The sequence below is a fragment of the Ostrea edulis genome, chromosome 1 (assembly GCF_947568905.1).
Source record: "Ostrea edulis chromosome 1, xbOstEdul1.1, whole genome shotgun sequence".
NCBI lineage: Eukaryota > Metazoa > Mollusca > Bivalvia > Ostreida > Ostreidae > Ostrea > Ostrea edulis.
The window spans coordinates 56,610,357-56,625,917 of NC_079164.1; the positions used below are offsets into that span (position 1 = coordinate 56,610,357).

Genomic DNA, 15,561 nt, shown 5'->3' on the forward strand with positions numbered 1-15,561 from the left:
GCATAAGTTAACTTTTCTGAGGTCAAGATGTTAGATCTGATTCATTTAGGAAGAAAGGCATTGATGTTAGGACAATATATTTTGAAGACAAAAATTTGAAAGCTTGCAATTCAAGAGAATATTAGTGTCAGTGGAAAATTGAATCCGTTAGTGACTGCATGCTGCTGCTGCATTATATCATCAAATGTGCGGCATTAATTTCTGGACCGGCAAAGCAAATCTATATAACATTTTTTCTAGCAAAGTTGGGGGGAAATAGGAAGGCCAGTAAGTTACTTGAATACTTTTAATGGGGTTGTTGAATATTTTAAACAGCATGGGGTTGAACAAATTACAGTGGTTGATCTTGTGCATAGTGAAAGGGATATGTGGGGAAGAAGCATACTCTGCATTTTATATGAAAAAGACATTAGCGGGTCATTTTGGATGGGAAATAAATATTGACACCTAAGTCTACTGTTAAAAACCTCGGTGCTGCCCTGGACGCCACCTTATCAATGGAAATACAAGTTAGCTCCGTGGTAAGGAAGATGTACTTCAACATCAGGAGAATAGCCAAGGTGAAGCACCATCTCACCCAGGAAGCGTGTGCGAAGGTCATCAATGCAACAGTCATATCCCAATTTGACTATCACAATGCCCTCCTGCTTGGTATGGTCGATCACCTCATGCACCGACTACAAGTGGCTCAGAACAACGCTGCACGTTGTCTCACAAGAACATGCTACAGACAACATATTTTGCCGGTACTTCAACAACTACACTGGCTGCCTGTAAAGCAACGTGTTGTGTTTAAAATGCTGAAAACCATACATGAGTCACTACACTCTTTCTCAGCACCAGCATACATGAGAGAGTTATGTCCTGTTTACCAGCCACATAGGACCTTGAGATCATCATCCGACGAATGGAAACTGGTAGTAAAGAAATCATCAAACAAATACGGTGCAAGAGCCATAAACACTAGGTGCACAATTGTGGAATAAACTGCCACTGGAACTTCAAGAGCTTGAAGCACATGGAGCATTCCGCAAGAACCTAAAACACTCTTGTTCAAGCGTGAATATGCCCTGTGAATGTAAAATTCAGTGCAATATCAAGGATTCCATGTGCAAGCTCTTGCAAACTTAAATTTGATCCAGCATACGAATACCTGTATGCCAATTGTATCTTGTCAAGTCAAAGTCAACCACATTGTCATTTTACTACCATGTTTTATTTAAATTCTTTCTATTGTTTTATCATTTCCTTTATAGCTCTTGCAGGTCTTTTATAAGTATGTTATCATTGATTAATAACACAAACATTGTACAGCGCATAGAAACTATATGTAATTTGCGTTTTATAAATGAATAAAATAATAATAATAATGTAATCAAGAATAGTAACCTTTCGAGATACGATCACCTCAGTTTTTCAAGAGTTTTATAATCGACCAAAATGCCAAGAAGAGGTCAATAATCAAAAATGCAGCAAAACTTATAAAGTGTGACAAAAGATCATTGCAAGTAAATAAAGAGTATTATCCTTTACCATCTGAAATTTCATCATTTGAAAAGAATCTTGAATTTATTTCATAAGGTTTACAGTTGTCCATGATGTATTCTCTGGGGGAAAATCAGATTTGAAGATCTAATCATTAGGTCAGGCCATCATCCAAGCATCTAGACCAAGGAGTCTTAATTCACCATTGCAAATTGGTCTTGGCGTACCATAAGTTACACCATTGTTTTGCATGAAAGGTGAAGATAACGAACAGTGATCAATCTCATAACTACTACAAGCAATACAAAATAGATAGTTGGGCAAACACGGACCCCTGGACACACCAGAGGTGGGATCAGGTGCCTAGGAGGAGTAAGCATGCCCTGTCGACCGGTCACACCCGCCGTGAGCCCTATATCCTGATCAGGTAAACGGAGTTATCCGCAGTCAAAATCAGTGTGCCAAGAACGGCTTAACAATCGGTATGAAACACGTCAGACAGCATTTGAACCAATGATAGGTTGTATTGACGAACTAGATCGTTATAACGACCATAGAATTTGCGAAATGCTGACTTCAATCGAGACTGTTGAAACCCCTGTACTATCAACTTGTTTGTCAGTAGCTTACTTCGATTTAAAAACTGACTATACGCAGAACAAGCTCTTGCATATCGAATCAGTTGAGATATATAAACACCATATGCAGGTGATAATGGAATATTGCTACATAAATATGGGAAGTTGACGATGGAGAAGCTGAAATCATCCCGTTTGTCATACAAATGAGTTGTCAGTTTGCCGTAAATGTCTACTTTCAATAAAATATCTAAGTATGAAGAAGTGGACGACTCTGTGGTGTCCTTTATTTCGAGCTCACAGGGCATCTCGCTTCCTTGTTGAAACCCTTTATAACCTGGGATTTTGTTCTTCCTATCTCGAAGTTTAAAAAAAATTAGACCCGTGCTGCATTAAGAAAAAGCATTGCTATTCCAGGTTTTACAGAACAAAGTTTCAGGCAGTTTGTTGCTGATAATGTAAATTACAATATCAAAAGATTGGAAGGTAATGACGCATTCCATGCGATGGTAATAATTGCACGAATCACACTAGCGACGAACTATGAAGAACCAAATTCTAGATGTATTGTCTCTAGTGAGGAGCTCGAGCAACTCGAAAGGATTGACATAAAATACTACAAACTACCACCATTTTCAATGGCGGGACTTTGTTTCCTTCTGGTGACTTGATAACTTAAAAGTCACAGACATATTTCTCGTCAGTTTGGCCATTAAGGGCTCCCGCAACTGGATGGTCTGGATTTATGCAAATGTCTTCTTCCTACCAAATGATTGAGATGAATGCAAGTGATATTTCCTGTGTTTATTCACCCTTGAAGTTCATTTAATCCCAAGCGAGGCATTATGAGGTTGACGACAGTGGTTATCTTTGACCATTGATAAAAGCTTTATCAAAAAGCTTACAAGATTGTAGCTTGGACAAATCTATTTTCCTGGAGTGTAAAATTATTGATTGTCAATGGCGAAATTCAGCTGGAACAATTTCTGTTACAATTTGGTTAGATCAACTATTGTGGCCCCATCCTACACCCGGGGACCACAATTTGAAAAAAATTCAATATGCAATGGGGTGCTTGAGTAATCATGACCCTGTTGCTCTTAAGAATTTTTTTTCTATATATACACATGTAAAACTTTGATCCTCTATTGCGGACCCGCCCTAGCCATGGGGGCTATGATTTGAAGAATCTTAATTCTACACTATGCCAGGAAGCTTTCCTGTCAATTCTAACTTTTCTGGCACAGTGGTTCTTGAGAAGAATTTCAAATGATCTTATCCTGTTTTGGAGGGGCATAGCTCTTTTTATTTGAACAAACTGGAATCCCCTTTACCCAAATATGATGTGTGCCAAGTTTGATTAAAATTGGCCCGCCGGATTCTTGAGAAGATTTTTAAAAGATGCCATTTTTTTGCTTTATTATCTTCACTTTAAAAAGGGCGTGGCTTCTGAACGAACTTGAATCCCCTTTACCCAAACATGCTTTGTAGCAAGCTTGGCTGAAAGGGCCATAGCGCACTTAGTAGGCATTTCACCTATTCTAAAAGTATTGTTTCCTTGAACACAAAATGTTACGACTATTTTGTTATACAGTCTTAGAATGGGCATGTATGAACTGAGATTTAATACACAAAATTCATATCTAAACGTCAATAGTTCTTTTATTTCATGAGCACGAAATTCACCGAGTTTGTCTAAAGCAGATAGTAAATGAAAAGGTATCGTCTAAACGATCACAGTCCACCTTTAACCAGAACGAATACTTTCAAATTGTTTTATTTGGATGTCCCATTGGATAAAATTTGGTAAAAGATGACCTTCATGTTGAAAATGTCGTATTTACTCGAAGATCCAGAAACCTCTCATAAATATTATTCTTAATATCAATGTCTTCGTGGCGCAATAACTTTTGGTGATTCCGAGTTCGAAACCTATATGAAAGGTGAAGATAACGATCAGTGATCAATCTCATAACTCTTATAAGCAATACAAAGTAGAGAGTTGGGCAAACACGGACCCCTGGATATACTATATATTTTGTTTTTCTCTTACATTTCATCTTTTTTTCCATTGTGTTCTATGATAAACATAATTTCAAAGAATTCTATTTTACAAGTCACACTCTTGCACTCTTAGTATATCCAGGGGTCCGTGTTGCTCAACTCTCTATTTTCTATTGCTTATAGGATTTATGAGATTGATCACTGTTGGCTATCTTCACCTTTCACTCTGAAATATTTCCATGTCAGTTAACAACTCGTGCCCATGGGAATCCAACAGACTACGAAGATATGAGGAACTCCAGCATATTTTTTTATTTCAATTTCAGAGTACTTGTGCGTGGAATCAGAGGGGTGTACAAAGTAATGTTTTGGGTGACTGATTTATGTTGAACAAGTCGAAAAGATTCGTTTATTATACCTCAGAATCGTTTTGCTATATAAATGTTAGGTGAATAAATTTGCTATTTCTTCTGGACAACGCTAGCCGTGAAATAGTTTCTGAGATATCTGACCTAGGGAAATAGTCTCGAAACTATTTACAAGATGTTATATTTTCCCGCGTTTTCTTTTCTGTGACGTCAAAGTCTGATAACTCTAATTAGTTTACTTCACTTTGGTAGGTCTGACACACGTAAAGTCTATTTTGGTATAATAAAACATTTACTGACTACTCGGACAATAGCACGTTTATTGTCCCCTTTGACAGCAACTATTTATCTCGGCTGCGCCTTGGGAAATAGTTGCTGTCTTGGGGGACAATAAACGTGATATTGTCCTCATAGCCAGTAAATAGGTGTATAATAATTCCTCTTTTCTTTCTTGATCGAACGACGTGCACGCTATGGTGTGCTGGCGTATAAAGCAGTTACGTCCCTGCGTAAGATGCTGTCAAAGGCATATGCCTGGAAAAGGCAAAGACACATATAAAAATGCTACACTATATGCTCAATAAGTTTTACAGCTATTAAATGATGTACACAAATGTGCAACTTCATCAAAACCTTAACGTCTTAGCTTCGACGATCTTGAAAGGTAGAGTGATTACGATCTTCACAATATGACAGATTTGACGAATCATCAATTTGAGGAACTAATCAACATATTGATATATACATACAAATCAATTTGAAGGATCTGTGAAGTTATAATCAACATAATTATGATATCAAATGGATTAAAAATGTAAGAGGAATATTAAAATCCCGCATTAGACACATCAAAACAAAAGTAATGAACCATCTATCCTTCTGTGTTTAGTAAACCAGAAGTGATAAAAGTCATAATAGGTTACATAAGGCATATGTTTTGGTTCCAGCTGACAAAGCTTGTAACAACATTGTCTTTGTTTGTAAGGCTCGTTATTACAACTGTATTTTAAACGAACTTGGCATTAATCAAGATTATTTGATGCATATCAAATAGTCCACAATTAATTAAGATTGGCTAATACAGTTCGTACCGTTTACCAAATAAACCTGGTTCGAACTATTTCGCCGTATAGACAATTCCACCTAACGGGGAACGAATTAACTTTTCATTCTGCTAAAAACCTTAGATTGAACACATTGTGGCTGGTTGTGCTGAATATTAAAGTTTAAATTAGCAGAATACCTCCTCTAGTTAAATTTAACATACCCTAGGTTAGGTCATGGTCATGAAGCCAATTCTTTTATTAATTCCCCTTTTGGTAATCGTACTTATACTCCAACTGCGCTTTCAAAAGATGAAATTTTTCAAAATCATGCTTCAGTTTTAGATACATTTAATATCCCAGTCAATGGGTCGAACGAATATGAGTTACCGTACCTATACTGGATTCCTAAAGTACATAAAAACCCTTACAAAGATGCATTGCTGGATTCAGTAAATGCTCTACCAAGCCCCTTATCTTTGCTCCTCACGAAAATATTAACAACTGTGAAGGAGAAACTTCAAACTTACTGTGCCACTACATATGCCAGAAGTGGTGTAAATCAAATGTGGATTCTTAAAAATTCTAAAGAACTTTTAGTAAACTTGAAATCGTAAAACTTTTCTCAAATCAACAACATCAAAACGTATGACATTTCAACACTTTACACCACCATTCCTCACGATAAATTAAAGACTAGACTTTTTGACATCATAGATAGTTGCTTCTTCAACAAAAATGGAAAACGGAAATATTCAAATATAGTGATCAGTCATCCAATATATCATTTTGATGATTCCTCGCACAAACACTCTGAAGTTGCAATAAAAAAAATATGCTAGCGTTCCTCATTGACAATATCTTCGTGGTTTTGGTGATCAGGGGCCCGTTTTACAAAAGGTCGTAAATCTTAAAATTAGTCGTAAGACATAACTTACGATGTGCGACCGTTTTACAAAGATTTACGATTTACGAGTTACGATGAACTTCGGCTTAAGTCTACGACCGCCCGGGGGCGACCCTATGTCCCAAGTTTTGTCGTAAGGGCTCCATAAAATCTTTGTTACTATGGTTATTAAAATAATTCAACATGGCTGCATTTCTAATGTTTTAATGTTATGAATGAGACTTATAAAAAACGTGCGCTGTGGGTGTTTCGCGATAGAAATAATCCGTAGGACTACCTCAATGATGTTAACTCTACGAGTTAACAGATTTAGTGCGGGGAGACGTAGAGCATCCTACAAACCGAAGCAAGGCTGCACCAGCTGTTTTTCAAGTACATACCATGATTCATTATTGTCTGCACACATAAAGGCCTGTCCTGCCTCCTTTGTTTACTACAATGCGTCACTTCCTCTGATGACTTCGTCACACAAAATGTGGTTACGTACTCGTATATTTCCGTCAGTGCGCGGATCAAACAAATGTAGCAAGTGTGTGCCATAGGATCCATTGCAATGTTTGTATATTCCCGCATAGACTATACTTTTTCCAATGATGTTGACTACTTCAAGCATTTTTTAAAAAGAAAGTATGCATGTCATATCAGATCTTATTAATTCACACGTAGGCCTATAGTTATATACGTCTTTATTATACATGTATGCACGTACATGTACTAGTACATCATTTATATGCACAATGTCATCCAATACCATGGTAGATTTATACAAATTATTTGTATGTATGAGAATTGAAAGACACTTTATCGGGAAAAAATTGTGAGTGAATTAATCCCTAACCCTTTTCCACGTCCACCCCCGTCCATTAAATTATCAGTTAGGCCTATTAGTATGTTTGTACATGTATTTCAAACGGAAAAAGAAATTGTGAGTGAATTAATTAATAACTACACCCCCATTATACCAGTTATTAGTATTTATGAAAAATAGACGGTGTTGCATTTTTTTTTTTTTTTTTTTTACTTCTCATTGAATGACACTTCAATTTAGGTAATCGTTTCACGTTAGGGATTGGCCTTCTTCCGGTAAAATAAATCTAGCGTTAAAAAAAAATCAGAAATTAAGGAGGGGGGAGTAGTAATGTCCATACTTCAGGTGCCTGTGACTACAATGTGAAGCTTCTTAATTTGGGGGAAGGGGAGTACAGTATATCATCAGAAAGGTATATAGACCTTATGTTCTCGTATCTTAATAACAGAAAGAACAATGAATATTACACGACTATTTGAAATTTCCAACTGCGAAAATAGCACGCTCTAAATTAACAAAGCTAAAAAATATCTGCCCACCCTTTATAAATTGAATCAGTTTTGTAAAACTACTGTTGAAAATTACTTACATTTAACTAATGTTATATGCAATACTAAATTGTATACATACAGATTGATGTCACAGATACATGTCAAATATGTATACTTGTATATGAACTGTTAGTATGAATTAGTGTATCAATTAAGATTGTATATGTCAACATGTTGGTAAATCAATAGATTGAATTGAATAAATTTACTTCGCTTAATTAGCAAGGCAAATTTATAATTCAAAGTTAATTTGGTGAACGTACAATTCCAATACACTGCTGATGAAATTTTCTTCTTTTTCATAGTCTAATAATAATATCCATTTTAATTACCCCTGCCGAATTTCCTGTGCTTTCTTCTTTGCATTAAGGAAGGGTGAACATTTACCCTTAATTATATCATACCGTTCCGCAACACCACCGACGAGCGCGGCTGTTTCACTGACGCTCCAGTTTTCTTTCCTCCCCAGTGTCTGCACGTCAAAGCGTCGGGTTTCGCGCGATATCTATATATGTTCATTTCTACAACTTCATGCGCTGAAGAGTTCCATATACGACTTGCGACAAAAGAATTACGATATATACGATTACGATACGTTTTGTAAAACGGTCCTACGATCTGTCGTAAGTTCTTCAAATTTATGACTTAGGACTTAAGATTTACGACTTTTTGTAAAACGGGCCCCAGGTTTTCCACAAATCTGTTTGAATTCCCAAGGGCACGAATTGTGCTCCTTTGTTAGCTGACCTGTTTTTATATTCATATGAAGCAGAATTTATTCAAAAACGTCTTCGTGATCAGAAAAAATATGTGCTGTGGCCTTCAATTCGACATTTAGATATATCGACGACGTTTTATCCATTAATAGTAACTTTCATATGTCGATTCGATATATTCCTCTGAACTCGAAATAAAAGACACCACAGAGTCGTCCACTTCTGCTTCATACTTAGATATTTTATTGAAAATAGATATTCACGGCAAACTAACAACTCAACTTTATGACAAACGGGATGATTTCAGCTTCTCCATCATCAACTGTCCATATTTATGTAGCAATATTCCATTATCACCTGCATATGGTGTTTATATCTCTCAACTGATTCGATACACAAGAACTTGTTCTGCGTATGGTCAGTTTTCAAATCGAGGCAAGCTGCTGACAGACAGGTTGACGGTGCAGAGGTTTCAACAAACTCGTTTAAAGCCAGCATTCCGCAAATTTTATGGTCGTTATAACGATCTAGTTTGCCAATACAACCTATCATTGGGTCAAATGCTGTCTGACGTGTTTCATACAGTTGTTTAGACCGTTCTTGGCACACTGATTTTAAATGCGGATGACTCCATTTACCTGATCAAGATATAGGGCTCATGGCGGGTGTGATCATTCGACAAGGGATGCTTGCACCTCCTGGGCACCTGATCCCTCTCTGGTGTGTCCAGGGGCCCGTGTTTGCCCAACTATCTATTTTGTATTGCTTATCGGAGTTGTATCTCTGCTGGTGGACAGTCTGTCCCCGAGGATACTTGTCGATCGATATATGTTCCTTCATGAATATAAACAATAACGACATGCTGACAAGTCGCCCAGAATAAAAAGGTGTTATTCTGTAGAGTATTTTAGGGGCACAGGCTTGAATAGATCGGTTGGTGCCCCTCGGATTATCCTTCGATATATCAAAGATTTGTCTTATGTACAATCGTCAAATTGTTACCTTTGGTACAGAAACGAAAATTCTTATACACAAATTAAACAGTTATGTTACTTTAAGAGATATTTTAATGATTCCTTTTCAGATCTCACGTGCTCGATCTCAAAATGTTCTGTAAACAAGAGGCCCATGGACTGATACCCGAATCACCTTGGCCCATATTTAAAGATTTCCCTATGTATTCGCTTGTAAAACTTTGATCCCTATTGTGGGCAAACCTACCCTCGGGGGCCATGATTTTTACAAACTTTAATCTGCGCTATGTCAGGAAGCTTTAATGTAAATGTAAACTTCCATGGCGCAATTGTTCTTCAGAAGAAGATTTGTAAAAATTTTCTCTATATACTTTTATGTAAATCTTTGATCCCCTATTGTGTCCCCATCCTACTCCTGGGGGCCATAATTTGAACAAACTTTAATCTTCACTATGTCAGGAAACTTTCTTATAAATTAGCACTCGCTGAAATCATTACCCGACATTGATAGCATGTGGTCGTCTTTCCATTCTATGTTCATGACAGTTGTCGACAAGCATATGCCGATAAAAGAACGACGTATCCGCAGTGACTCGGAGAAGTGGATAAACGATGATATTCTTTCAGAAATGCGACAGAGGGATATATTACACCGCCGAGCAATAAAGTCACATGACGAATCCGACTGGAAATTATATAAGACCGCAAGAGACAGGGTAGTGACAAAAATTAACGATGCTAAACGCGAATTTGTGGAAAGTGCAATAAATCAAGCCTATACAAAACCAAAACAGACATGTGGAAAAAATTAAAACAATTCTTACCAACGAAATCGGCAACCGCTACGCCAACATATTTAGAAATGGACGGAGAACCCGTTACAGATACAAAAGACATGGCCAATACTTTTAACGACTTCTTTTGCGGTACTGGACACAAATATGCAGAGGAATTTGACAGTTCATTGCCTGAAATTGAACAATTAATGCCTAGGGGGTCTTTTAGCATTCCAAATATTAATTTTGTCAAAAATGAAATAATTGCTGTCAAATTCGAAGGCTACGGGGTTAGATGTTATTTCTGTAAGGTTGTTGAAAATTAGCTCAGGTGTGATTGGTGAAATTTTAACATATCTGTTAAACATGTCTATAAAAAGTGGTGTGGTTGCATCCAAATGAAAGAAAGCTAGAATTACCCCTCTTTTTAAATCTGGTGACAATTTTATGGTGAACAATTATCGACCCATGTCAGTTTTAGCAATCGTAAGCAAAATTATAGAAAGGCATGTTTTTAACTCATTTTATGAGTATTTGGATAAAAACAATCTTTTAACTGAACATCAATCCCGTTTTAGACAAAAGCATTCTTGCGAAACAGCACTTCATAACATTATTGATAAATGGTTAAGTAATATAGAGAGTGGCAAATTAACAGGTGTTCTTTTTATTGATCTTAGTAAAGCCTTTGACACTGTAAACCACCAAGTATTGTTACACAAGCTTTTATCATTTGGTATTTGTCAAAATTCTTTTAAATGGTTTCAGTCTATTCTTAGCGGAAGATCACAATGTATTAGATGGAAAGGTGTTTTGTCAGATGAAAAAGACGGTACAATAGGAGTGCCTCAGGGGTCCATATTGGGTCCATTGTTCTTCATTTTATTTGTTAACGATTATCCTAAGTGCCTAAAGCACTCAAATGTTTCTATACATGCAGATAATGCATCTCAGGATGTTTCACATCAATCTATTGATGTTATTGAGCACAGGTTACATGATGATCTTTTAAACTCTATGAAATGGATGGAAAGTAATAAACATACGATGAATTTAAAGAAAACACAATGTATGTTGAGTGGCACTGCACAAAAACTCTCAAAGTGTAGAAAAATGTGTATCAAAGTAGGAGATATTGTTTTAGATACTGTTAAAACGGCCAAACTTCTTGGTGTACAAATAGATGAATGTCAAATCTGGTCTGTACACATTGATTTTTTATGCAAGAAACTTTCACAGAAAATAGGCATTTTACGTCGTCTGCAAACTTTTATGTCAAATGCAGCATTATTGAAAATTTATAACACTGTTATATATCCTCATTTTAATTATTGTTGCACAGTTTGGTGCTCAGCCAAAAACAAGCTTTTTATTGAGACTTTTTAAATTACAGAAAAGGGCAGCCAGAATTATATTGAAGGTGAAAGTAACTCAGACTTCTACAGGTGATATTTTTAGTGTTCTTAAATGGATGACTGTTTCTGATTATTCTATATATAGAAAATTAGTGCTTGCTTTTAAATAGCATGACACCAGAATATATGAACGTTTATAGTCTTGTCAGCCAAGTTAGTTCCAGAACAATAAGAAGTAGCGATAGTGGCATTTTATATTTACCAAAAGTTCGAATTGAATATTATAAACGGTCTTTTAAGGTATCCTCCACAATTTTATGGAATCAGTTGCCCGTGTCTGTCAGAAGCTGTGGTTCTATTACATCTTTTAAATCAGCATATTTGCAGCATTATTACTCAAATAAGTGATATATAGATATGTATATGTTTATTTTCCCCCCAGTGATATCGTGCGTATATTTTATGTATATATATATTATATTATGTTATCTATTTTTCTATCCTCTCATTTATCTGTCTGTGAATATGTTTTATACAGGACCACAATGTAAACTAGTCATTTGTACTAATTGTGCTATCCTGTCTAAATAAAGAATTTATTAGGACTTTTCACCTTTCTGTGGAAAGTCCTATTGATATTGTTCTGTTTATTATTATTATTATTATTAGATCTTTCCACCTTTCTGTGGAAGACCTTTTGATATTGTTCTGTTTATTATTATTATTATTATTATTAGGGCTTTCCACCTTCCTGTGGAAAGTCCTATTGATATTGTTCTGTTTATCAGGGCTTTCCACCTTTCTGTGGAAAGTCCTATTGATATTGTTCTGTTTATTAAGGCTTTCCACCTTTCTGTGGAAAGTCCTATTGATATTGTTCTGTTTATTATTATTATTATCATTATTATTAGGTCTTTCCACCTTTCTGTGGAAAGACCTTTTGATATTGTTCTGTTGTTTATTATTATTAGGTCTCTCCACCTTACTGTGGAAAGACCTTTTGATATTGTTCTGTTTATTATTATTATTATTATTTGGGCTTTCCACCTTCCTGTGGAAAGTCCTATTGATATTGTTCTGTTTATTAGGACTTTCTACCTTTCTGTGGAAAGTCCTATTGATATTGTTCTGTTTATTCGGTCTTTCCACCTTTCTGTGAAAAGACCTTTAGATATTGTTCTGTTTATTATTAGGGCTTTCCACCTTCCTGTGGAAAGTCCTCTAGATATTGTTCTGTTTATTATTATTATTATTAGGGCTTTCCACCTTTCTGTGGTAAGTCCTCTTGATATTGTTCTGTTTATTATTAGGTCTTTCCACCTTTCTGTGGAAAGACCTTTTGATATTGTTCTGTTTATTAGGGCTTTCCACCTTCCTGTGGAAAGTCCTATTGATATTGTTCTGTTTATTATTATTATTTTCTTCCATCTTTTCTTTCCGCCAAAAAATAATTTGACATCTTTAGACTTATCGAAAAGTTTTATAGCCCATCATATTCAACTTCTAGAAACATGATCACATGTGACCCTGCGTAATTGTCCTTTGACCTTTTACGGAGTTATTGGACTTTACGTAAAAATCCTTGTTATCACTACTCCTCTTTAATCGTAAAAGATAGGAGCATCAAACCTTTGCTGAAACATATAAGAGACCTAAATGGATTCATATGGGCATTAATCAAAAGGATTCGAAGACCCCTCAGGGGAGTTATTGCCCCTTAGGTTTTACGATTTATTCGTAAATAATGTCCAACATGAGAACGGTTTATCGTAGAGACACGGGACCAACTGGAATGGGATCGTTGACCTTTGACCTTGAAAATTAGGTCAAGGTCACCCCAAAAGGCCAGAAAAAAACACTTTTCATACCCTTTTTCCTGCTTAAGATAGCATTGAAATATTATATCGGTAAGTATTGACTTCATGATTGGTTCAGATATTATACATGATAACTTTGAACTTTGTCCCTTTCGTGAATTTCGGAGACTCGCATTGAAAAGCTTGTTATCTCTACTCCTACTAAAGCGAAAGTCATAGAGACATGAAACCTTCGCTAATGACTTCAGAGTAAAAGACCCTTGCACTGAGAAATTAATGGAAGGGATACCAAAACCCTTAAGCATAGTTATTGCCCCTGAAAGTCTCCAATATCATTATCTAAGCCTATAACTTTTATATTAATTTAGTTAGAGACATGAGATCACTTGCATTAAGACCGATGACCTTTGACCTTCAAAATGAGGTCAAGGTCAAAGGTCAAGGTCATCATCAAAATTATTTTTTTTCCATTTTCAAGGTCTTTCAACGTATTTTTAACATTGAGAAGCTAACCGAAAGTAACCGAAAACCCCATAACAAATTATCGCCCCTGAATGTCTTGATTAACATGTTTTAAACTTATAGCTTTTACATTATTAATATAGATAAAGACATGGGATCACTTGCATTAAGACCCATGACCTTTGACCTTCAAAATGAGGTCAAGGTCAAAGGTCAAGGTCACCGTAAACATTATTATTTTTATTTTCAAGGTATTTTAAATATTCTTAAATATCTCTTTTCAAATCATTGTAGGTGGAAAGCCCTCTAATTGTTCGCGAACAATTAGGATTACTAGTTATTATTATTATTATTATTATTTGTCTTCTTTTCTTTCCGCCGCGAGAAGCTCTTGACGTTTTAAGACTTATCGAAAAACAATGTAGACCATCATATTTGATATATCGAAACATGCTCAGATCTCACCCTGCGTATTTGATCTTTGACCCCTAACGAACTTATGGGATTTTACGCAAAAAACCCTTGTTATCGGTTCACCTCGAAAACCGTAAATGATAAGAGCATGAAACTTTCACTAAATTCTTTAGTCGATCAGGCTGAAGCGTTGTAGTGTTTACTTTTAAGTTTTCGGTGATCCCTAAAGGGAGTTAATGGCCCTGAAAGTTTACGATTTTTACGGAAAAATTCAAAACTCCTAAAATATAAGTCGTAGAAAGACGGAACCAACTGGAATGGAATACTTGACCTTTGACCTTGAAAATTATGTCAAGGTCAAAGTCATCTAGAAACTTTGAAAATAAGCACTTTTCATACCATCTAAAGCATATAAAGTACAGATTTTTTCTATTCAGAGACAATGTTTGAATGTCTGAAAAGGTGGAAAGACCTCTAATTGTTCGCGAACAATTAGGATTACTAGTTATTATTATTATTATTATTTGTCTTCTTTTCTTTCCGCCGCGAGAAGCTTTTGACGTCTTAAGACTTATCGAAAATCATTAGGCGTTGTTCGGTTAGGCGATAAAAGTGAAGAAGTATTGAAGATGAAAATTGTCAGGAAAAAGCAAAAAGCAATGAAAAGGTGGGAAAGTCCTCTAATTGTTCGCGGACAATTAGGATTTAGGATTACTAGTTATTATCATTGTTTTATATCTATCTATCTATCTATCTATCTATCTATCTATATATATATATATATATATATATATATATATATGGATCAGGACCTTAGGTACTGCATTTCCATATGGATGCAATGATAATGTATATGATGTGGGAAATTTGACTAGTCCAGAAGGAAATAACGTGGATGTGATGGGACTCTTTCCAAATACTCATAGACGGAAACGCAGTCAAGGACATCGTTCATATAAAAGACCAAGTATAAATGATGCCACATTTGATTCACTTACGTCAACAGACAATTAGGTCCACACCATATTCGTACAAAACTTTAATATGTTCCATTGAGAGTTTTAAATACGCTATTTAAAGAAGCCGCAGCTAGTCTATACTTGGATTTTTCAACACCTGAATATAGACTGAACTCTATGATTATGAATGGTACCAATCACAGGCTCTTTAAACCACCACGGGTCATGAATGATACTCCTTCCAAATCATGCCGCCAGTTCCTTAAGCCCAAATTTACAAAGGAATAGATGCCGTCAACATAAGCAACATTCTTCGTCATAAAAGAGTTCAGCCGTATATTCCA

General features: G+C 35.8%; 1 protein-coding gene across 3 annotated transcripts in view; it reads right to left on the reverse strand.

Annotated features, from left to right (window-relative positions):
- Positions 1–15,561, reverse strand: part of LOC125672851 (sodium-dependent serotonin transporter-like) — a 139,546-nt gene that overhangs the window by 47,342 nt on the left and 76,643 nt on the right. The gene's annotated exons all lie outside the window — the stretch shown is intronic.